The 23131-nt window shown below is 51.5% G+C and overlaps 1 protein-coding gene across 1 annotated transcript in view; it reads left to right on the forward strand.

Annotated features, from left to right (window-relative positions):
- MGLL (monoglyceride lipase) overlaps nt 1-23131 on the forward strand; it is a 92134-nt gene that overhangs the window by 21813 nt on the left and 47190 nt on the right. The window lies entirely within an intron of this gene.

Below are 23131 nucleotides of genomic sequence, written 5' to 3' on the forward strand. Positions count from 1 at the left end.
TAAAGCAGCCAGTATTTACCCTGCACAGAAACAACATACCCCACCCAAATCTAACTCTCTCTGCACATGTTACATCTGCCCCACCTGCAGTGCACATGGTTTTGCCCAACTGCTAACAAATTCAACGGTCAAAAGATCAACTCTGAATTACCCCCTAAGTTGTGAGGGGCCCCCTCCAAAAAAATGTCCCTCAACCCTTCCCCCCTCCCCCGCTCCCCGTTGCCTCCCGAGTACTCACCTTCCTTGGGGGTGACATGCAGAGTGGCTCCAGAGTCCCCTCACCAGTGGCACAGACGTGCGTGCATGGTGGTCAGTAATCTTACCCTTGCATGAACTGGATTTGACTTTTGCAGAAATGCAGAGAGTGGATTGATTGAATTGGCTGCACCACCTATTAACCCTCCGTGCAATTTGTTCCCAATTCTGAGTCGTACGCGAGTCAGACGCAGACCCACCTGTGGACATGCGTGTGCGTACAATGGTTGCTGACTGTTCACGTCCCGCGCTCATTTACTATACTTACCTCTCTGTTGACGCTGCAGATTATCATTGGGAACATGTCATAGATGCGTCAGAATCAACCTCTGTGTTATATATTCGGACCAGCATAAAGGAAGGCAATTGTTATTCTGAATGCTGTTAGAATACAGTATGTACGTATTTATTTGACATACAGGTTCGGGAGTGTCAGTCAGCACTGGTGGTGGTGGCCGGTCAGTGCAGTGGATACGTAGTGGGAGTGCGTTAATATCTGGGGTTTGCTGTATCCGCAAGAAAAGATTTAGGGGCAAATGTATCAGAGCTTGCAGAGAGAGATAAAGCGGAGAGAGATAAAAATTGTGCTCTGTCACAGTCCAGTATTGTAATCAGCCACCCCCAGCTTTTCTGCTTTCCATATGGATGAAATTACATACTACTCCTTTGTAATGGGCAGGTTCAGGTCCTGCAGTCTGAAAGTACTAGTGCTTGTTGTATGATGATTAAGGGCTGCACAAACTATCATGTGATCTTCTTCAAAGTACAGTATTATAAGTATGAAACTGCACTCAGTGTCCACTGTAATAGGTTCACCTGCTCGTTAAGGCAAATATCTATCAATCAATCAATCAATCAATTAATCATGTGGCAGGAGTTCAACGTATAAAATGGTCAAGAGGTTCAGTTGTTGCTCACACAAAACACCTAAACAGGTTAGACATGTGATCTACTCTAAGTGACTTTGAACCAGTGGTGGATCTAGACTTTAGCTTTAGGGGGGGGCGGATTAAAAATTAATACTGACTCCTCCCCTCTCTACTCTTACTCCTCCCACTTAGTTATGCCCCTCCCACTTAAAAAAATTGTGAGGTCCGCAGCCTGGAGCAGCTCCTGGTACTTCCCCATCCTGTGACGGATGAGGCTGCAGTGGGGAAAGAGTGCTCCTTACAGCCGGAATATCCTTTCTGGAAGAGGTGATGATGAGGAGCTAGAATGAGGAGGGGGGCAGACACGGATCAGTCACCCAGCAACAATGGGGGAGATGGAGGGAGAGTGTGTCAGATGTTTTTTTTTGGGGGGGGGGGGGGTGCCCACTGCAGCTACCTATTGTTCCCAGCATGGTAAAAGGTGACCAGTGCTGCTGAGCCTGAAAGAGTCTCCTCACATTTTCTTAATATAGAACACACAATTTTGGAATGCGTTTAACAATCGAAAACTAAAGACCTAAAATCTGTACACCAATATTCCAATAGGTAGCTATTAATATAAAGACCGCGTAGGGAGCATAATGCGACCACAGCGGCATAAACGCACCGTCCAGGGCCTCCGCAGCGCCGCTCGAGGCACCACATGGCCTGTGAGGGGTTAATGTTTTCGGCTGGGAGGAACTCAGAGAGTGGGCCGGGGGGCCCATTGGCTGCAGCATGATAGGGGGCTGGCCTGTCATGCATATAGGCAGCCGGCAGGATACTTCCTGCCTCTCTTCAGCCTTTTCGTTAGGACTGCAAGTATCACCCTCCTTACATTTAACTAATCTCCTTATTCTCTGCTCACATCTCATTATTCTTTTTACATTTCCCTTCCTCTGATATTTAACCCCTCTTTCTGCTATTACTATCCTTATAATCTTTCTAATTTTGCTGTCCTCACTTCTCTTAGTATATCTCTTACTGTATCTCAGCTCTCCTCCCCTCAGGCATGGCCGCTAGACGCCCCACCCGCTCCGCTGGCCTCCCCGCCCGGCTCATGGACGCGTCTGCTGTCCAGCCGGCACGGGGAAGACAGGCTGCAGCGGCCGTACGGGAACCCCAGGGCGCGCGCGGCCGGGCTCAGCCGCCCGCCCGTGCTCCCCCGCGCGTGCGCTCTCCGTCCCCGCTGCTAGCCGCGGCGGGGAACGGAGCGCTGGGCGGCCGAAGAGGTACGCGGCAAAGAGCCAGGGATGGTGTCCTGCCATCCCTGAGCTCGCCGCTCGCTACACGCGGCTGCCCTGATCACGTGGGGCCGGGACAGAGCTCCCGGCCCGCGGATCAGCAGCCGCAGGCCAGCAATGAACACGTGGGAAGTGGGGGTCGGGAGGGGGGTCGTGCGGCTGCCAGACCTGCACAGGGCAGGCAGCGCGCGCGTGGCACTAGGAATACTGCCACTAGGGGGGCCCAGATGAGGCCTGTCCCCACTGTTCACCCCTCATCAAGTCAGGTCCAGCCCGCGCCCCCCCACGACAGGGAGGGGCGTCGCCCCCGCCCCGCTACTGCACACCCTCCTCTACCTATCTCCGCTAGGGAGGGGCCCATACGTCGGGGGCGTTCTGCGTCCGCCCGCGGCGGCGTGCCCCACCGGGCCTCTCCTGCCGGGGGTGCCCCTGTGGCGCCCCTCCCCTCCAGGATACCGCGTCTGGCTCGAGGCGCTGCGGCCGCCGTCCACGGCCATGCGCCTCCGACGGGGGTTCCTCACCCCAGGGGGCGGCGTGCGCAGTCGGGGGGTGTCCGTTCCGCACCTCCTCGCGGCCGGTCATCTCCTGCTAATGTGGATACGGAGGGGTCACATGCCTACATTGCGCCTCCTCCCGCCAGTAGCGATGACTGTTCAGTTTCTCCTCCGGTGGCCAATACGCGAGATCGGAGAAGATCGCGGCGGGAGCAATTGGCGCGGGATTTCTCCCAGCGGGACGGCGATACCGTGACGCCCGACAGTGAGGGATCATCGGGGTCCTTGCTCCCAGCGGGGGGTTTACGATCCTCCCATAGGGAACACGACCCGCGTGGCGGCTCTGAATTTCCTACGCAGGCCACGGCAGCGGCACCCTTGGTGGACCCCACTGTTCTGTCCGCCATTTGTGCGGCTGTTGTGTCGGCAGTGGCGCCCTTGTTATCCCCCGTACCCGGGGGACTTGGGCGGTCCCCCACTTCTTTGGCGGATAGCATTGCGCAGGCTCTTGCCCCGCTTCTGTCCTCTGGCGCGACCGTTCCCCCGCCTGCCCCGCTCCCGGCTGCGGCAAACTCGGTGGAGGAGCGGGAAAACCATGTCTCTTTTGTCCCCCCAGCCGCGGACGTCAGGAGAGAAATGGAGTCTGTCGGCGCTTCCGCGAGTCGACCAGTGGCCGTCGAGACGGACGGTGTTCCCTCTCGTGCAGGTGAGTCTTCATCGGACCCCGACTGGTCCCGGGGAAGCGCGGTTACACCCCTTAGCGGCTTAGGATCAGTTTATCACTCCGGCTCCTCTAGTGCTGGCGGCAGGGTGCGTACGGTTTCTAGCAAGCGCAGCAGGCGCAGCCGCAGGCGTCGGTACACGGACTCTTCCCTTGCCTCCACGTCCTCGGAGGGCCTGTCCTCCTCTGATGGCGGACTGCACAGGGTTAAGCGCCGCAGACGACGCGAGCGTCGGTATTCAACCTCGTCCGCCTCCCAAGTCTCGGTGGAATCGGACACCGTGCACTGCGCTAATACGGCGGTGCAACGTGGTCTTAGGCCCCGGGTCCGGGATAGAATCCGTAAGGGCCAATATGTTAATATTTTCGCTCTCACTAGTGACGATAGAAAAGCCTTACTTTCCGCCAAGAAAAAGGGGCAGGGCAGCGAGGACGCTCTGCGCTCCTACCCGAATTGGGTACGCTGCATGTTGATATTTGCGGCATGTTACCTAGAGACCCGCCCGGACGAACATATGAACATAGTTCGATATCAATTCCTCATACATGTTCTGTACCACAAGTATAAAGGGTCGGCCTGGCGTCGTTATGATGAGGATTTTCGCCGAAAACAACACGGGCGGCAGATCTATAACTTCGGCAAGAAGGATGTGGAACTGTGCTCGGAACTGACCCAGGGTTCGGCCGGCGCTGAGGAGAGCGGCACAGCGAGGAGATGGGCTAAGCGTCCCACCCCTCGTTCTGCCGGCTTTCGCGGCGGTTCAGGGCGCGCGGGGCATGGAAAATGCTTCGCTTTTAATAATGCACAATGCGACTTAGGTAGCCGCTGTCGTTTTCGTCACTCCTGTATCCGATGTGGGGGGGGCCACGGGATTAAGGACTGTTCCAGTCCTGGGGTCGGAGGTGCGTCCGGTCCTCAGACCCGGCAGAGCCGCGCGCCCGCGGCCTCTGGCGTTGGCCACAGCCCCCACCCCAATTAGGCTTCGGGCACTCCTTCCCTGGCTGCGACGGTACCCGCGCCCGGCTGACGCCCATTTCCTACACTCGGGATTCGCGTCGGGCTTCCCTTTACCTATACATGGGCGTGTGGGCCCCGGGACGGGCACGAACCTGCGCTCGGCCAGGGAATTTCCGGAAGTGCTCCGCCAGAAGGTCGAGGCCGAGGTGTCGCTAGGTAGGATGGTGGGCCCTTTCCGGGAACCCCCCTTGCCGGACCTCGTATTGTCCCCCGTTGGCATAGTTCCCAAAAAGACCATGGGAAAATTTCGCCTTATCCAGCATCTGTCCTGCCCTCCAGGGTCGTCGGTTAATGATGCCATCCCCCCGGATCAGTGTAGGGTTGTTTATCTATCCTTTGACTCAGCCATCGACACCATCCGGTCCTTTGGTCCTGGGGCAATGATGTGTAAATTGGACATCCAGTCAGCGTTCCGCCTCCTCCCGCTGCACCCGTCCGCCTTTCGGTTTATGGGTTTTCAGCTGGACGATGGTTTTTACATCGATCGGTGCCTCCCTATGGGGTGTTCCATCTCTTGCGCCTACTTCGAGCGTTTCAGTTCTTTCCTCCACTGGTGTCTCCAGCAGGAGACGGGCGAACGGGGCATTTCGCACTACTTAGACGATTTCCTTTTTATCGGCCCTTCAGATTCGGATCGCTGCCTCCTTTTGCTGCAGGGGGCTCTCGCCCTCTTCGCGCACTTTGGTGTTCCGGTGGCACCTGAGAAGACGGAGGGTCCCTCCGCCTCCTTGGTTTACCTCGGGATTCAGATTGATACGGTCGGTGGTTTGTGTATGCTCCCCGCGGACAAGGTGTTGCGTTTGCACGATGGTATCCTATATGCGCTGGCGGCGGGCAAGCTCACGCTCAAACAGGCTCAATCCTTATTGGGCCTGTTTAACTTTGCTTGCAAGGTGATACCCATGGGTAGAGTCTTCTGTAGAAAATTGGAACGGGCTACCGTGGGGGTTAGACGCCCACATCATTTTCTTCGATTGTCTCTTGAAATCCGAAGGGATTCGCGCATTTGGGACGAATTTCTTATTCGTTTCAACGGCATCTGTATTTGGCAGGAGGCGGCTGTGTCTAGCCCAGCCCTGGAGCTTTTCACGGACGCCTCTGGCGGTTACGGGTTCGGAGCTTATTTTGCAGGCCGTTGGTGCGCGCGTCCCTGGCCTCGGGCCTGGCTTAGCGGGGGCCTTACGTCAAATATGCTGTTGCTGGAAATATTTCCCATTTTAGTCGCTCTGGAATTGTGGTGCGCGGCCCTGCGGAACAAACAGGTTATCTTCTGGTGCGACAATTTGGGCGTGGTCTTTGCCATAAACCGGCAAAAATCCACTTCCTTGCCGGTTCTGCGGGTCCTTGCACAGATAGTCTTGCTCTGCTTGGTGAACAACATTACGGTGCGAGCAAAACATGTCCCTGGCGTGCGTAACGAAATTGCGGATGCCCTGTCGCGCGGCGATTGGCAGCGGTTTTCGGCGCTTGGCTCCTGCAGCGCTACTCCATGGGGAATTATGTCCTGCTTATGTGTGGCAGGTCATCCACCCGGATTGGAGGAGTTAGCACACAGATCGTTGGCCCCTGCTACGTTTGCGGCCTATCGTGCCGCCTGGGAACGGTGGAGTCGCTTCCTCCTGGAGCGAGGCCAGAGTGGTAAGACCTCTCACACTTTACTCTTAGAATATATCTGGATGCTGTACTCCGACGGGATTTCGCGGGCGTCTGTTAACAGGATTCTGGCGGGTATATCATACTTTCTGCAGCTGCGGGGGGAAGCGGATTTTACGAAGTCCTTTTTCCTCCGGCGGGTGTTGAAAGGTTGGGCACGGGCGTCCCCGCCCCTCCCAGATACTCGTCTGCCGATCACTGGGGCTTTGCTGCGGCGGATTTTGGGATCCCTCCGGAGTATTTGCTCCTCGGGATACGAAGTTCGCCTCTTCATGGCGGCCTTTACGATGGCCTTCCACGGCGCGTTCAGGGTGGGCGAGCTGGTGGCCGTCTCTCGGACTTCTGCCTCGCCCATGCTGGCGGCCCACGTCGTCATACGTCCCGACGGTTTGTGGTGCAGGATTCAGCGCTCCAAGACTGACGTAGCCGGCAGGGGGCAGTGGGTTCGAATGGGCCGGGCCAGTTCGCGGGGCATTTGTCCGGTTTCCGCGGCCCTGGCTTATTCGTCCCTTCGGCCTCCAACGCCCACTGGGTGGCTCGTCCATAGCGATGGGTCCCCGTTGACCAGATATCAATTCCGGTCGGTTTTGGGGCGTTGTATCTTGTACCTGGGTCTATCTCCGGCCGACTATGGGACTCACTCTTTCCGCATCGGCGCGGCTTCAGCAGCTGCTGCGGTGGGTTGGTCCGAAGTCGAAGTCCGGGCACTGGGTAGGTGGAGGTCTGGTGCAGTCAGACGCTATATCAGGCCTTTTCCTCCCAGTGCACCCATTTGAGGACTAGCCGCTCGTCGCAACTGCATTTTGCGGTTGTGGGGGCCTTGAGGAATTTTTGTTTTATCGTTGGTTTTACTACGGCTTTTGCCGGCTAACGAAGTTTCGTTTTTGCCTCAAGTCAAATTGGGTGGCCCAACCCCCCCCCCCCCCACCCCTTTCCACTCCCCGTTAGGGACGTAGATAGGTTCCCCATTTAGCAATGCCGTATTTTATGTAATTTCTGACCTTCATTACACCCTTCTTTTACAGGACGGCGGTTAGATCCGCGCTTTATATGGTTCGTGGGCCATTCGTACATCTATTGGCTGTCCGTGTCGGCTCTGGCCTACGACACAACCCGTTTTCCTGAACTGCAGGCCGTGCGCTGGTTGGGGCGTAGAGGCCTCCGCTGGGACGGCCTGCGGGACTGGCTTAGGGCGGCAGTTGGCTGTTTTGGGTATCCGCTGTTCTTGGTGGTACATCTCGGGGGCAATGATTTGGTACACCGCACGGGCCTTGACATTCGCCTCGTGATCCGGCGCCAGCTGCTGGCACTTATGGCTGAGTGGCCGTTTTGCCTGATCCTCTGGTCGGACATGGTCCCCCGGCAATCTTGGCGTGGAGCCTTTAACCCGGGGGCGATTGACTTGGTTCGGAGACGGGTCAATTCGGTGGTCGGTAGCATGGTGGCCTGGTCGTGCCGCACAGTGGTATCTCTTTCCGGGATCCGACTCTATACCGGTCTGACGGGGTGCATTTGTCGCCAGCTGGCATGGCGATCTTCTGGGATGACTTTATGCACGTCCTTCGGTCCCCTTCGGTAGTTGTTTAGGTAACATTAGTTAAGGTTTAGTCGTTCATTAGTGTCTAGTTAGTTTTGTCGGTTTTTTAGCCCCTCCTCTAGTTAGTTGTTAGTTCGGTGGCGGCGGCAGGTTGGTAACCTGGCAGTTGGCCGGTTTAGGAACGGTTACTTAATTTTTAACCATGACTTCAAGGTGAGAAGTTGGGGTGTGTTTTAGAAACATTTTCTTAGTCGTTTGAATTAGTTTCCGGGCATCACTTTACCAAGTGGAGCCCATTAATTGGTAAAAACATATGTGGATGGCGGGGCTGGTGGCCCGAATTTTTTACCTCATAGGGGCGGAGCGTACCTCCGTCCCTACAACTGTTGGTGGGCAGGGGTAGTGGCAGAAGGTCGACCCCTGTCCTTGGATTTTTGAATTTTTAATGTCCAGGATGCAGGCAGGAGGCCGATCCCGGAACATTGGGGGCAGAAGGCTCCCTCACACATATGTTTTTATTGCTTATTTTTTATGTATTACAATGTTTTTTCACCCATGTTACTTTATTATGTTAACCGTTCTTCTCCCCGCCACCTTAGTTAGAGAGGGAAGTCTACATTTTAGTTTTAGCATTTAATAGGCCTTCCTCTCAGTCAGAAAATAAAAGCTGACCCCTTTCACGCCAATTATAGTTGTGGTGTTTTTATTTCATAGAATAGGTGTGCTTGAGTGGTAAGTGGATGCATCTGACGTGTGGGGTTTAAGACCGCGTAGGGAGCATAATGCGACCACAGCGGCATAAACGCACCGTCCAGGGCCTCCGCAGCGCCGCTCGAGGCACCACATGGCCTGTGAGGGGTTAATGTTTTCGGCTGGGAGGAACTCAGAGAGTGGGCCGGGGGGCCCATTGGCTGCAGCATGATAGGGGGCTGGCCTGTCATGCATATAGGCAGCCGGCAGGATACTTCCTGCCTCTCTTCAGCCTTTTCGTTACCCACCCTCCCTCCCTGGGGACTTGTTTTTCTGCTTTGCAGCTGTGTTCATTGTGTCGGCTTTGGGTGGCCGGTTTAGGAACGGTTACTTAATTTTTAACCATGACTTCAAGGTGAGAAGTTGGGGTGTGTTTTAGAAACATTTTCTTAGTCGTTTGAATTAGTTTCCGGGCATCACTTTACCAAGTGGAGCCCATTAATTGGTAAAAACATATGTGGATGGCGGGGCTGGTGGCCCGAATTTTTTACCTCATAGGGGCGGAGCGTACCTCCGTCCCTACAACTGTTGGTGGGCAGGGGTAGTGGCAGAAGGTCGACCCCTGTCCTTGGATTTTTGAATTTTTAATGTCCAGGATGCAGGCAGGAGGCCGATCCCGGAACATTGGGGGCAGAAGGCTCCCTCACACATATGTTTTTATTGCTTATTTTTTATGTATTACAATGTTTTTTCACCCATGTTACTTTATTATGTTAACCGTTCTTCTCCCCGCCACCTTAGTTAGAGAGGGAAGTCTACATTTTAGTTTTAGCATTTAATAGGCCTTCCTCTCAGTCAGAAAATAAAAGCTGACCCCTTTCACGCCAATTATAGTTGTGGTGTTTTTATTTCATAGAATAGGTGTGCTTGAGTGGTAAGTGGATGCATCTGACGTGTGGGGTTTAATTATAACACCTGTAGATGACATATATATCACCTGTAGTGTGACCAATTGTATATACTGTAGATTCTGTAGTGTAAAAGCACACAATCAGAAATGAGGGGCATCTGTAAATGCCACCTGGCAGTGCTGACATGAGTTGCTAGCTTATGGTTGCTGCACATAAATGTGGCACAAGTCACCAATAGCTCATGTTAATATTTCCCATAGTTGGCACATTCACTAGTGCGGTCTATACATCCATGTGCAGAAAGAAAACATTGTGCTGCGGGCTGGTGCTGCCCTATACAGATGTGTAGTAATACTACAGTGTATATAGGTGATCACTCTGAGATCCACACAGCAGGAAGACATTCAACTGGTATCCCAGTAATAGCTTGGAGGGAAGTTCCAGTGTACTCACCGAGAACTTAAGCCTGCCCAGAAAGGGCATGAGTGTCTGACCCTGGCAGAGGTGCTTAGAGCCAGGGCGGCGAAGCTGACAGCCACGATCAGACATCTGAGCACCATCTGGGAGACTCCGAGGGACAGCATGATCCGTCCGGGAGCGGGTGCGGTACTCCCGAAGGCGGGACAGTCAGGCTGCAGGATATAGCGGCAGGGCTCAGGGAGCGGGTGCCGGAGAAGGCACTTAGTGGAGTCATGGGCACCTGCGGTAGCTGGCTAGCCGCAGCCAGGCTTCCCACAGTGCTGGCTACGGCTGCCGCAGCTGATCGTAGGGTCGGCCGCTGGCCGGATGTGCTGCCTGGCTGCGGCTGCGCAGATGAACGCCGCGGCGGGACCCGGCCGTCCATCCCGGCGCTGGTATGTATAGGGGGGGCGTTCGCCCTCATCGCCCCCCGCTAAATCCGCCACTGCTTTGACCATGTATTAATTGTTGGCGTCAGATGTTGTAACGACTGATTGCCTGGTATTTTTCAGCAGTAGACTCTAGTGTTTACAGAGAATAGCGCACAAAGCAGAGGGCATGCAGGCAACTGTGAGCGTCAGTTCTGTGGGCAAAAATGCCTGGATTATAAGAGAGGTCAGAAGAGAGGAGCCAGTCTGGTTCAAGCTGACAGGAAGACGGCAGGACCTCAAGTAATCATGTCTACAGCGGTGATATGCAGAATATAGAACAACACAGGTCCTTGAGGTGGATGGCCTAAGCAGTGGGCTACAGTGGGCACAGGATTCCCAACACTGGGCAATTAAAGCTTGGAAAAACGTTACCTGAACCAATGAATCTCAAGGTCAGATTGGCATAAACAGCACAGATCCATGGATGCATTTGGCCTGGTGGCAGCAGGTCAGTCTGACGGTGAGGTAATAGTGGGGGGGAATGTTTGCTTGTCACACTTTAGGCCTCTTGATACCAATTAATACAACAGCGTACCTCAGGATTGTTGCTGGCCACATGCATCTAATGGCTATTCCGGCAGGACGACGCTTCATGTCCCACCGCGCATGTCGTCTCACGCTAGTCCCACAGATATGACAGTGAGGTCCGTGTACTCCAGTGTACTCCACAGTCTCCAGTTCCCAGTACAGCAGAGCACCTTTAGGCTATCAAGGAGCGGGAGACTCGCTGCCAACAGACCTGCAGCGGCCGCATGATGCCACCATGTCACCATGGGCCGGAATATATCCAGCAACTTGTATCCATGCCCCAGAGAATGCAGGCTGCTCTGGGTGTAAAGGGGACTCCACCCAGTACTAGAAAGGTGTACCTCATACAGTGCTACTGAGTGTATAGCACTGGTCTGTGACCCATGAGGCACTTAGGGGGTCTATATACTAAGCATTGGAGAGCGATAAAGTGGAGAGAGATAGAGGGGGGCATTTACTAAGCAGTGATAAGAGCGTAGAAGTGAGCCAGTGGAGAAGTTGCCCCTGGCAACCAATCAGCACTGAAGTAACATCTATCATTTGCATACTATAAAATGATACAGAGCTGCTGATTGGTTAATGGAGCAACTTCTCCACTGGCTCACTTCTCCGCTCTTATCACTGCTTAGTAAATGTCCCCCAAGTCCCAGCCAATCAGCTCCTAACTGCCATGTTACAGGCTGTATTTAAAAAATGACAGGAGCTGGTTGGCCGGTACTTTGGGGGTCATTCCGAGTTGTTCGCTCGTTATTTTTTTCTCGCAACGGAGCGATTAGTCACTAATGCGCATGCGCAATGTCCGCAGTGCGACTGTGCCAAGTAAATTTGCTAAGAAGTTTGGTATTTTACTCACGGCATTACGAGGTTTTTTCTTCGTTCTGGTGATCGTAATGTGATTGACAGGAAGTGGGTGTTTCTGGGCGGAAACTGGCCGTTTTATGGGTGTGTGCGGAAAAACGCTGCCGTTTCTGGGAAAAACGCGGGAGTGGCTGGAGAAACGGAGGAGTGTCTGGGCGAACGCTGGGTGTGTTTGTGACGTCAAACCAGGAACGACAAGCAGTGAACTGATCGCAGATGCCGAGTAAGTCTGGAGCTACTCAGAAACTGCTACGAGGTGTGTAATCGCAATTCTGCTAATCTTTCGTTCGCAATTTTGCTAAGCTAAGATTCACTCCCAGTAGGCGGCGGCTTAGCGTGTGCAAAGCTGCTAAAAGCAGCTTGCGAGCGAACAACTCGGAATGACCCCCTTTATCTCTCTCCGCTTCTCCGTCTAAGGCTTAGTACATAAGGGTCTTAGGGGGGACATGTACTAAGCAGTGATAAATGTGGAGAAGAGAGCCAGTGGAGAAATTGCCCATGGCAACCAATCAGCTGCTCTGTATATGTTTATAGTATGCAAATTATAAATGTTACGTCAATGCTGATTGGTTGCCATGGGCAACTTCTCCACTGGCTCACTTCTCCACTTTTATCACTGTTTAGTACATGCCCCCCTTAGTCTAGTGCAGTGGTTCTCAAACTCGGTCCTCAGGACCCCACACTGTGCATGTTTTGCAGGTAACCCAGCAGGTGCACAGGTGTATTAATTAATCACTGACACATTTTAAAAGGTCCACAGGTGGAGTTAATTATTTCACTTGTGATTCTGTGAGGAGACCTGCAAAACATGCACCGTGTGGGGTCCTGAGGACCGAGTTTGAGAACCTGTGGTCTAGTGAATGGAAATGCTAGACATGGTGTAGGTTACAGCACCCGGATTGTGTAACCCTTCAACCTGCCCGCTTGTATTGTCCACCGGTGATGCGTAAATTAAATATACACAAGGTCCTTCCAGGCAGATCAGATAGTTTCTGCAGGGTTTCAGTGGAACTGAAGGGTCATTTATCTACTTTTATCTAAAATTGCTTGTAGAGAGGCTGTAATGGCGTGTAACGATATGCACGCTGGTCTGTGAATCCGTGTACAGGGATGTGCGACCTGACTGGATCCAGCCCCTTCATGAAGGAAGAAGACAGATCTGCTCCTGCTTATTTATGTATGATATTCATACTTACACGGCGGCTTCAATTAGCCTCATGAGTGTACATGTAACAGGACAAGAGAGCATTAGAGGCCTAATTCACACCTGATCGCAAAAGAAAAATCTTTCTCTAATGGGCAAAACCTTGTGCACTGCAGGTGGGGCAGATGTAACATGTGCAGAGAGAGTTAGATTTGGGTGGGTTATATTGTTTCTGTGCAGGGTAAATACTGGCTGCTTTATTTTTACCCTGCAATTTAGATTTCAGTTTGAACACACCCCACCCAAATCTAACTCTCTCTGCACATGTTACATCTGCCCACCTGCACATGGTTTTGCCCATTAAAGAACAAGTTTTCTGTTGCGATCAGGTCTGAATTAAGTCCTATGGGGGTCATTCCGAGTTGATCGCTCGCTGACGATTTTCGCAGTGCAGCGATCAGGTGAAAAAATGGCATTTATGCGCATGCGTATGCCCCGCAAAGCGCACGCGCAACGTACGGGTACAAAGCTCTTTGTGGTTGTGCACAGGTTCTAGCGAAGTTTTCCTTCGCACTGACCGCCGCAAGAAGATTGACAGGAAGGGGGCTTTTCTGGGTGTCAACTGACCGTTTTCAGGGAGTGTTTGCAAAAACGCAGGCGTGTCTGAAAAAACGCAGGCGTGGCTGGTCGTTCGCTGGGCGGGTGTATGACGTCAAATCTGGACATGAATAGGCTGAAGTGATCGCAAGTGCTGGGTAGGTTCAGAGCTACTCTGAAGCTGCACAAACTGGTTTTGCAGAGCTCGGCTGCACAAGCGTTCGCACTTCTGCTAAGCTCAAATACACTCCCCAGTGGGCGGCGGCATAGCGTTTGCACTGCTGCTAAAAACTGGCTAGCGAGCGATCAACTCGGAATGACCACCTATATACGGAATTGTGCATTGCTAATCCCATATTAGCTGTGAAGTAGAGAGATAACCTGGTCGGTACTTGGATGGTTTATTGGGATTAACACACAAAACTCTCCATCTGTATAATCTAGGTGCAGAGTAATGCTGTTTTGTCTTATGTCCGTATATACTGAATATGGAAACAGCCTTTATAAGTGTATGTCCACGCATTGCAGTTTTCTGATTTTCATCTACTATATAAGTCTTTACGGCATGTATCATATGCGCAGTGAGAGTGCAAGGCGTGCCCCCTCCCCCAAGATGAGAGCCCACGCCCATTGCAACTAATGGCGGCTTTTCTGCGTAATGCCAGAGCTCCAGAGCAGGATATGGAAGTCCAGCGCAACATGATGGCTGGGACCCCACGACCTTCCTGTTTTCTCCATGTAGCCTGGACCTGTGGCAGAGGTTTGTCTTGCATTACTCCCTACGAAAGATTGATGAGGTGGAGGTAGGAAAAGAGGAGGAGAGAAGAAAGGGAGAAATAAAAAAAAAAAAGTGAAAGAGAGAGCAGAAAGATGGGGACAGAAAAGAAAGCGGGAGAGAGAAAAGGGAGAAAGGGAAAAAAGTGGGAGAAAGAGCGGGAGAGAGAAAAGGGAGAAAGAAAAAAGTGGGGGAGAGAGAGCAGAAAGAGGGGGAGAGAGAAAAGGGAGAAAGAAAAAAGTGGGGGGGGGGGGGAGAGCAGAAAGAGGGGGAGAGAGAAAAGGGAGAAAGAAAAAAGAGGGGGAGAGAGAAAAGTGGTGGAGATAGAGCAGAAAGAGGGGGAGAGAGAGAAAAACATTGTCAGCAAGAGGGGGAGAGAAAAGAGGGAGGGGAAAGAAGAAAGAGGGGGAGAGAAAAGCAAGGGAGAGAAATCAGTGGGTGAGAGGTACAAAAGTTCGACAGGGACATAAGGTTGACATGACAATGGTTGACACAGAAATGGTCGACATACCTTTTTTATGCATTTTGGGGGTTAGTGTGGATAGTTTTTTCATCTGGGACCACCATTTGTAGAAGCGCGGAGAAGTCTTTCAGAAATGGGGAAGCCGCCTCCAGAATGCTGTACTGTAATTTGCAGGGAATGCGGATATCACTACCGTTGTCCCTTCGAGTTATCTTTAGTACATACTGTAGCAGAGATTATTGATACATAGGGATCAGTATCTTTATCAAGGAGTAATGAAATAAATGATAACCTAGTTTGCAATTTACAAAGGGGATTGTAAGAACATTTGCATTAACAGGCTACGTTCCACCTTCCTGTGTGACCATAGACCACAAGGTTCTATTATATCATTTCCTACGTGGCTGCGCGATGGCGACTCACTAAGAGAGTCCTGGTCTGTCATGTTCCCCTCAGGTCAGTTTCTCGAGCACTGTTCTAGATAATCACTCTCTGTCCATTGTTGTGAAACGCGTCACAGCGACAGGTCTGAGAAAAGCCAGTCATTTTTATGACAGATTGTTTCTTTAAAGTAATCATCACATTGAATGGATATTTATCTTTAAAAAGCCCAAACCAGGTTTAGTAGAAAGGGATTGGGACAAAGGGGCTAATTCAGTAAGCCCCACAGAAGTACAGAAATGGCTGTTTGCCGATTTCCACACTTCTGTGCATGTGTGAGGTCTTAAACTGCGATGGCACGTAATCGCAGTTTGAACCAGTGGGGGTGACGGGGCCTTGATGTCGCATTTTGGGGGCATTGACGCACCATTTGGGGGGTGGCGCAGTCCGGACAATGCAGGGCTGTCCGAACTATTTACAGGGTGAGCCACAGTGCCACGTCACATGCAGACGCCGCCGCGACCCAAAAGATGGTGGCCCCCTGACTGCCTACGCATGCAGCTAGGCTGTGAGGTCAAGGGGCTACCCTTATCATGGGAGCGATTCACTGTTTAGCGAACAGTGAACCTTGAACTAAAAATTTGAAATCTTGAAGTAATGTTTCAAAAAACATTGAACACAGTAATTTATACTCCACAGTATCAACATTGTTGAAATGTTGACGTGGAACATGCTGGCATCTGTAGAAAGTTGGCATGTTCACAATGTCGACATGTGAAATGCCAACATTCTGCACGGACTGATATGGAAGGGTTAGGCACTAGGGAGAAGGTTAGGCTTAAGGAGGGTTAAGGTTATGGGAGGGAAGGTTAAAGTTATGGGAGGGTATGGCAGGGGTGGGTTAGGCACTAGAGAGAGGTTTAGGGTTACAGGATGGGCGGATTAGGGTTAGGCACTAGGGAGAGGGTTAGGGTTATGGGAGGGAAGGGTTAGAGTTAGGTATTAGGGAGAATGTTAGGCTAAGGTAGGTGAGGGTTGTGGTTAGGCACTAGGGAGAAGGTTATGTTAGGCGAGGGGTGGGTTATGATTAAGCACTAGGGAGAAGGTTAGGTTAAATGAGGGGATGGTTAGGGTTAGGCTACAGGAGTGGACGGTTAGGATTACAGATTGGAAGGGTTAGGCTAAGGGAGGGGAGGGTTAGGGTTAGGCTATGGGAGAGTAGGGTTAGGCTGTGGGAGAGAAGGGTTAGGGTGGGAGAGGAGGGTTAGGCTATGGGAGAGTAGGGTTATGGTTAAGCTGTGTTAGAGGAGGGTTAGGGTTAGACTGTGGGAGAGGGGGGTTAGGTTCTGGGAGAGTAGGATTAGAGTTAGGCTGTGGGAGAGTAGGGTTAGGCTGTGGTACGGTTAGGGTTAGGCTGTGGTAGAGGAGGGTTAGGCTCCGGAAGAGTAGAGTTAGGGTTAGGCCGTGGGGGAGAAGGGTTAGGGTTAGGCTGTGGGAGAGAAGGGTTAGGCTGTGGGAAAGGAGGGTTAGGGTTAGGCTATGGGAGAGGAGGGTTAGGGTTAGGCTGCGGGAGAGGAGGGTTAGGCTATGGGAGAGTAGGGTTAGGCTGTGGGAGAGAAGGGTTAGGGTGGGAGAGGAGGGTTAGGCTGTGGGAGAGTAGTGTTATGGTTAGGCTGTGTGAGAGGAGGGTTAGGCTATGGGAGAGTAGGGTTAGGCTGTGGGAGAGAAGGGTTAGGGTGGGAGAGGAGGGTTAGGCTGTGGGAGGGGAGGGTTAGGGTTAGGCTATGGGAGAGTAGGGTTAGACTGTGGGAGAGGGGGGTTAGGTTCTGCAGGAGTAGGATTAGGGTTAGGCTGTGGGAGGGTAGGGTTAGGCTGTGGGAGAGGAGGGTTAGGCTGTGGAAGAGTAGAGTTAGGGTTAGGCTGTGGGGGAGAAGGGTTAGGGTTAGGCTGTGGGAGAGGAGGGTTAGGCTGTGGGAAAGGAGGGTTGGAGTTAGGCTGTGGGAGAGTAGGGTTAGGCTATGGGAGAGGAGGGTTAGGCTGTGGGAGAGGAGGGTTAGGGTTAGGCTGTGGGAGAGGAGGGTTAGGGTTAGGCTGTGGAAGAGTAGGGTTAGGGTTAGGCTCTGGGAGAGGAGGGTTAGGCTGTGGGAGAGGAGGGTTAGGGTTAGGCTGTAGTAGGGTTAGGGTTAGGCTGTGGAAGAGTAGGGTTAGGGTTAGGTTGTGGGAGAGGAGGGTTAGAGTTAGGCAGTAGAATAGGAGGGTCAGGCTATGGGAGAGGAGGGTTAGGGTTAGGCTGTGGGAGAGGAGGGTTAGGGTTAGGCTGTTGGAAAGTAGGGTTAGGCTGTGGGAGAGGAGGGTTAGGGTTAGGCTGTTGGAGAGTAGGGTTAGGCTGTGGTAGGGTTAGGCTGTGGAAGAGGAGGGTTATGCTGTGGGAGAGTAGGGTTAGGGTTAGGCTGTGGGAGAGTATGGTTAGGCTGTGGGAGAGGAGGGTTAGGCTATGGAAGAGGAGGGTTACGGCTAGGCTGTGGAAGAGTAGGGTTAGGCTGTGGGAGAGTAGGGTTAGGCTGTGGGAGAGGAGGGTTAGGGTTAGGCTGTGGGAGAGAAGGGTTAGCGTTAGGCTGTGGAAGAGTAGGGTTAGGCTGTGAGAGAGGATGGTTAGGGTTAGGCTGTGGGAGAGTAGGATTAGGGTTAGGCTGTGGGAGAGGAGGGTTAGGGTTAGGCTGTGGAAGAGTAGGGTTAGGCTGTGGGAGAGGAGGGTTATGCTGTGAGAGAGTAAGGTTAGGGTTAGGCTGTGGGAGAGGAGGGTTAGGGTTAGGCATTAGGGGCAGGTTTAAGCTAAGGGAGGGGTAGGTTAGGGTAGGCACTAAGGTAAGGGTTAGATTTAGTCTTCCTTACCACCGGAAGCGCCAAAGGGTCCACCGGAAGTCATCAAGATATCACCGCCTGCCCCAGAAGACACTGCTTGAGCTGCAGGATCCTACATACCAGATAAGTCACCAGTAAACCACTAGGGACATTTTGTCCACATTTTAATTCATGTCAACATTTCACCATGTCAACATTCTCATTATCACGAAATATACTGCACCCTTTACACTGACATGAGCAGCGATTTTCTGACGATCTGAATCGGGCCCAGTTGGCGATAGCTATCTGCCTTGGAACTGGTGAAATCCAATTGCATTTTGAACCGGTTCGAAACCCTCTGAGCATCTCTCTTGCAACGTATAAAATAAATAACGCTCCGTTCTCCTTTACTCTCGGGCTTGCTCCTTTTTTACTACGGCTCCTCTCTAATTTATTTAGACAGCTTGTTCCTTGCTGATTTAAAACACTCGTATAGTTTTATGTTAAGCTGACCAGGCTGCTGGTAAACTGCACCGATTCCTGAAGGCCAGGGAGACTTGCTTCCAGTGAATGCGTCCTCTAAGCTTTGTAATGAAATGACTAGCAATGATAACAGATCCTGAGTTGTGAATGATACAGTGGGAAAACCATAAATGGCCTAACAGATGGTGCCAGGCTCTATAGACCTAGCGTGTTGGCATTGTCTCTCTCTGGTGCCTGTCTCCTGGCCAACACGTTATGCACAGACTGTGTTCTTGAAATACTCTGTGGGGAGCGAGATATTAATACAGATAACGCATCTCGCTGTCCAATAGGGAGGATCCTACACTGGCACCATCACTCTGATATATTTACTAAACTGACATAGCTCTGCCAGGGTACCAAGGATCTCCGGATCGTGCCAGGCCTAGACAGGCCTGAGTGTGCCAACTTCCCTGCATAAAAAGGATGACAGATTTGGTCTAGCCATGTCTGGACCAAAGAATGTAACTCGTTGCTGCCTGAGAAAGGATGCAGATAAAAAATCCAGATTATTCCTGTTTTAATGTAGGTAGAATTGTGCGTCTGTGTTTGTGCGACTGGAGGAGGCTAAGGCCCTCATTCCGAGTTGATCGCTAGCTGCCGTTGGTCGCTGCGCAGCGAGCAGGCTAAAAATCGGCATTTCTGCGCATGCGCATGCACCGCAGTGCGCAGGCGCGTCGTACGGGTACAATGGGCATCGTGGGTTTGCACAGATTCTAACGAACATTCCAGTCGCACGGCCGAACGCAGGAAGAATGACAGGAAGTGGGCGTTTCTGGGTGTCAACTGACCGTTTTCAGGGAGTGTTTGGAAAAACGTAGGCGTGGCTGGAAAAACGCAGGCGTGGCTGGGCGTTCGCTGGGCGGGTGTGTGACGTCAAAATCCGCCCCCCCCCCCCCCCCCCCCACTCTCCCCGTCGTAAGAATCAGCGCACATGAAGAGTAACTACAGGGTATGGTCTTGCACAAAATGTGTTTGCAGCCGCTCTGCTGCACAAGCGTTCACACTCCTGCAAGACGAAAATACACTCCCCGGTGGGCGGCGACTATGCGTTTGCACGGCTGCTAAAAGTAGCTAGCGAGCGATCAACTCTGAATGAGGGCCTAAGTCAGGAGTAAGAACATTATAATGAAACGTTATAGTAAAACCAGTATCCTCGCGGTGAATGCAGCACGGATAGTGTGATTCACGTTGTACTGAGTATTCTGGGGTTTCTGGCATCAGGATATTTCATATGATCTCATCCAAGAAAGTAAACAACATTGGAAGTTGGAGCAATGAGGGTGTGAGGTAGTGCTGGGCCACTCTCCCAACACGTTCCTATCCCCTTAGAACATATAGGCCATTCTGCACGCACTGCCGTTCCTGTATGTGTATACAGCATATCCTCACAAGCACAGCGGGCCTGACTGTACAAAGTCCTCATTTGAGTGGGACAGTCACAAAAAAAATCAGGACTGTCCCACCAGAATTCAGTACAGTCGGTAGAGGGGGTTGGGGCTGATATACCGACCGTGTCATTCTGATGGTTAGAATCCCCGCAGCCTAACCCTAACCCTCCCTGGGGTGCCTTGCCCTAACTCTCCCTCCCTGCAGTCTACACTTAACCCCCTGTCCCCGCAGCCGAAGCCTAACCCTCCCCTCACCACCATATGGCGTCGCCCTGTTAACGGTAGACCTTTTGACTGTCTATCATCCACCACCCCATGAAATATGGAAAGGTCAACAATGAGTTAACACTCTCGGAATCCCTCCCCCAGCCGGCCCCGATGTTTTATCCATAGCATCCATTTTTAATAATTATCCCTCCTTACCTGTCACCATCCCCAACATCAGATTAATAGTAGTCAAAAAATAAACCTATAGCATCCAAAACAACCACAACATGTAATGAATAGCATTCATACATTCAGTCAGAAGCCCCTAAATAACCCCAGCTTTAAATTAATAGCCCCGTCGTCCCACCTTATATAGACCCCATCGCAACTCTACTGCTGAATATATTGTCCCCGCCATCACTTAAATGACAAACAGTCTCGCCCCACCAATCAAGTAAAAGCTTGCACCCAACTTTAGCCGATTAGCCTTCACACTGGCGTAAAATGAATAGCGCATACCCCCCCACTCACAATACATAGAGAGCCATCCACGTCCCCCATCCTTTACATTTAAAGCCCCCACGCCAATCACAGGTCCAGCCGCCAACATACTATGCCCTGTGCGGGGAAAAGGGGCGACACTTGGAAACTCCCCCAAGTGCCCACTTGACACTTGTCATGAATGTACTTGCATATTTATTTACGGTTCTAGTTACGATTGAGATACGGCTAAGCGCAATACAAATCTATATACAGATGGATGGATGTAACTAGCATCTGTTCCTACTGTATATAGGTTTCTGAGCATTACGGGGAAGATACATTTTACATAGGGTGTATTTTCCCTTTTTAGGGCGTTCTTCTCACTAGAGACTGCTCATACATTTCGGTTAGGGCTTGTTGAGGGGCACATTTATGAATACTGGAATAAAAGTGCTGTTTTTTTTTATTTGCAAAACTCTGCAAGATTAAGCAATAGTTATACTGGTTGCTGTTGGTTACCACTATGTGCACCAGGTTTCACGAATCAAATGGAAGTGCAAAAGTTACCTCATACTGGGAGAGTTCCCACTGGGGGGCGATGCATGTGGTATCATTATGGGCACAAAAGCCTCGAGTTATGACATGATGCTTAGGGGTGTGTGGCTATAGTGACGCAATTCACTGCTAAACTGCGTCATCATACCACCATTCGCCATTCCAGCAAGAAGTGGGCAAACTTTTGGGAGTCCTGATAAAATTGGGGAATCTCCCAGACATTCTGGAAGAGTAGAATCGTATGGGTCATCAGACACCAAGAGGTTTATAGTAGAGATGAGCGCCTGAAATTTTTCGGGTTTTGTGTTTTGGTTTTGGGTTCGGTTCCGCGGCCGTGTTTTGGGTTCGAACGCGTTTTGGCAAAACCTCACCGAATTATTTTTGTCGGATTCGGGTGTGTTTTGGATTCGGGTGTTTTTTTCCAAAAACACTAAAAAACAGCTTAAATCATAGAATTTGGGGGTCATTTTGATCCCAAAGTATTATTAACCTCAAAAACCATAATTTACACTCATTTTCAGTCTATTCTGAATACCTCACACCTCACAATATTATTTTTAGTCCTAAAATTTGCACCGAGGTCGCTGTGTGAGTAAGATAAGCGACCCTAGTGGCCGACACAAACACCGGGCCCATCTAGGAGTGGCACTGCAGTGTCACGCAGGATGTCCCTTCCAAAAAACCCTCCCCAAACAGCACATGACGCAAAGAAAAAAAGAGGCGCAATGAGGTAGCTGTGTGAGTAAGATTAGCGACCCTAGTGGCCGACACAAACACCGGGCCCATCTAGGAGTGGCACTGCAGTGTCACGCAGGATGGCCCTTCCAAAAAACCCTCCCCAAACAGCACATGACGCAAAGAAAAAAAGAGGCGCAATGAGGTAGCTGACTGTGTGAGTAAGATTAGCGACCCTAGTGGCCGACACAAACACCGGGCACATCTAGGAGTGGCACTGCAGTGTCACGCAGGATGTCCCTTCCAAAAAACCCTCCCCAAACAGCACATGACGCAAAGAAAAAAAGAGGCGCAATGAGGTAGCTGTGTGAGTAAGATTAGCGACCCTAGTGGCCGACACAAACACCGGGCCCATCTAGGAGTGGCACTGCAGTGTCACGCAGGATGTCCCTTCCAAAAAACCCTCCCCAATCAGCACATGATGCAAAGAAAAAGAAAAGAAAAAAGAGGTGCAAGATGGAATTATCCTTGGGCCCTCCCACCCACCCTTATGTTGTATATAAACAAAACAGGACATGCACACTTTAACCAACCCATCATTTCAGTGACAGGGTCTGCCACACGACTGTGACTGATATGACGGGTTGGTTTGGACCCCCCCCAAAAAAGAAGCAATTAATCTCTCCTTGCACAAACTGGCTCTACAGAGGCAAGATGTCCACCTCATCTTCACCCTCCGATATATCACCGTGTACATCCCCCTCCTCACAGATTATCAATTCGTCCCCACTGGAATCCACCATCTCAGCTCCCTGTGTACTTTGTGGAGGCAATTGCTGCTGGTCAATGTCTCCGCGGAGGAATTGATTATAATTCATTTTAATGAACATCATCTTCTCCACATTTTCTGGATGTAACCTCGTACGCCGATTGCTGACAAGGTGAGCGGCGGCACTAAACACTCTTTCGGAGTACACACTTGTGGGAGGGCAACTTAGGTAGAATAAAGCCAGTTTGTGCAAGGGCCTCCAAATTGCCTCTTTTTCCTGCCAGTATAAGTACGGACTGTGTGACGTGCCTACTTGGATGCGGTCACTCATATAATCCTCCACCATTCTATCAATGTTGAGAGAATCATATGCAGTGACAGTAGACGACATGTCCGTAATCGTTGTCAGGTCCTTCAGTCCGGACCAGATGTCAGCATCAGCAGTCGCTCCAGACTGCCCTGCATCACCGCCAGCGGGTGGGCTCGGAATTCTGAGCCTTTTCCTCGCACCCCCAGTTGCGGGAGAATGTGAAGGAGGAGATGTTGACAGGTCGCGTTCCGCTTGACTTGACAATTTTGTCACCAGCAGGTCTTTCAACCCCAGCAGACCTGTGTCTG

This window comes from Pseudophryne corroboree, chromosome 9, assembly GCF_028390025.1.
Source record: "Pseudophryne corroboree isolate aPseCor3 chromosome 9, aPseCor3.hap2, whole genome shotgun sequence".
Taxonomy (NCBI): domain Eukaryota; kingdom Metazoa; phylum Chordata; class Amphibia; order Anura; family Myobatrachidae; genus Pseudophryne; species Pseudophryne corroboree.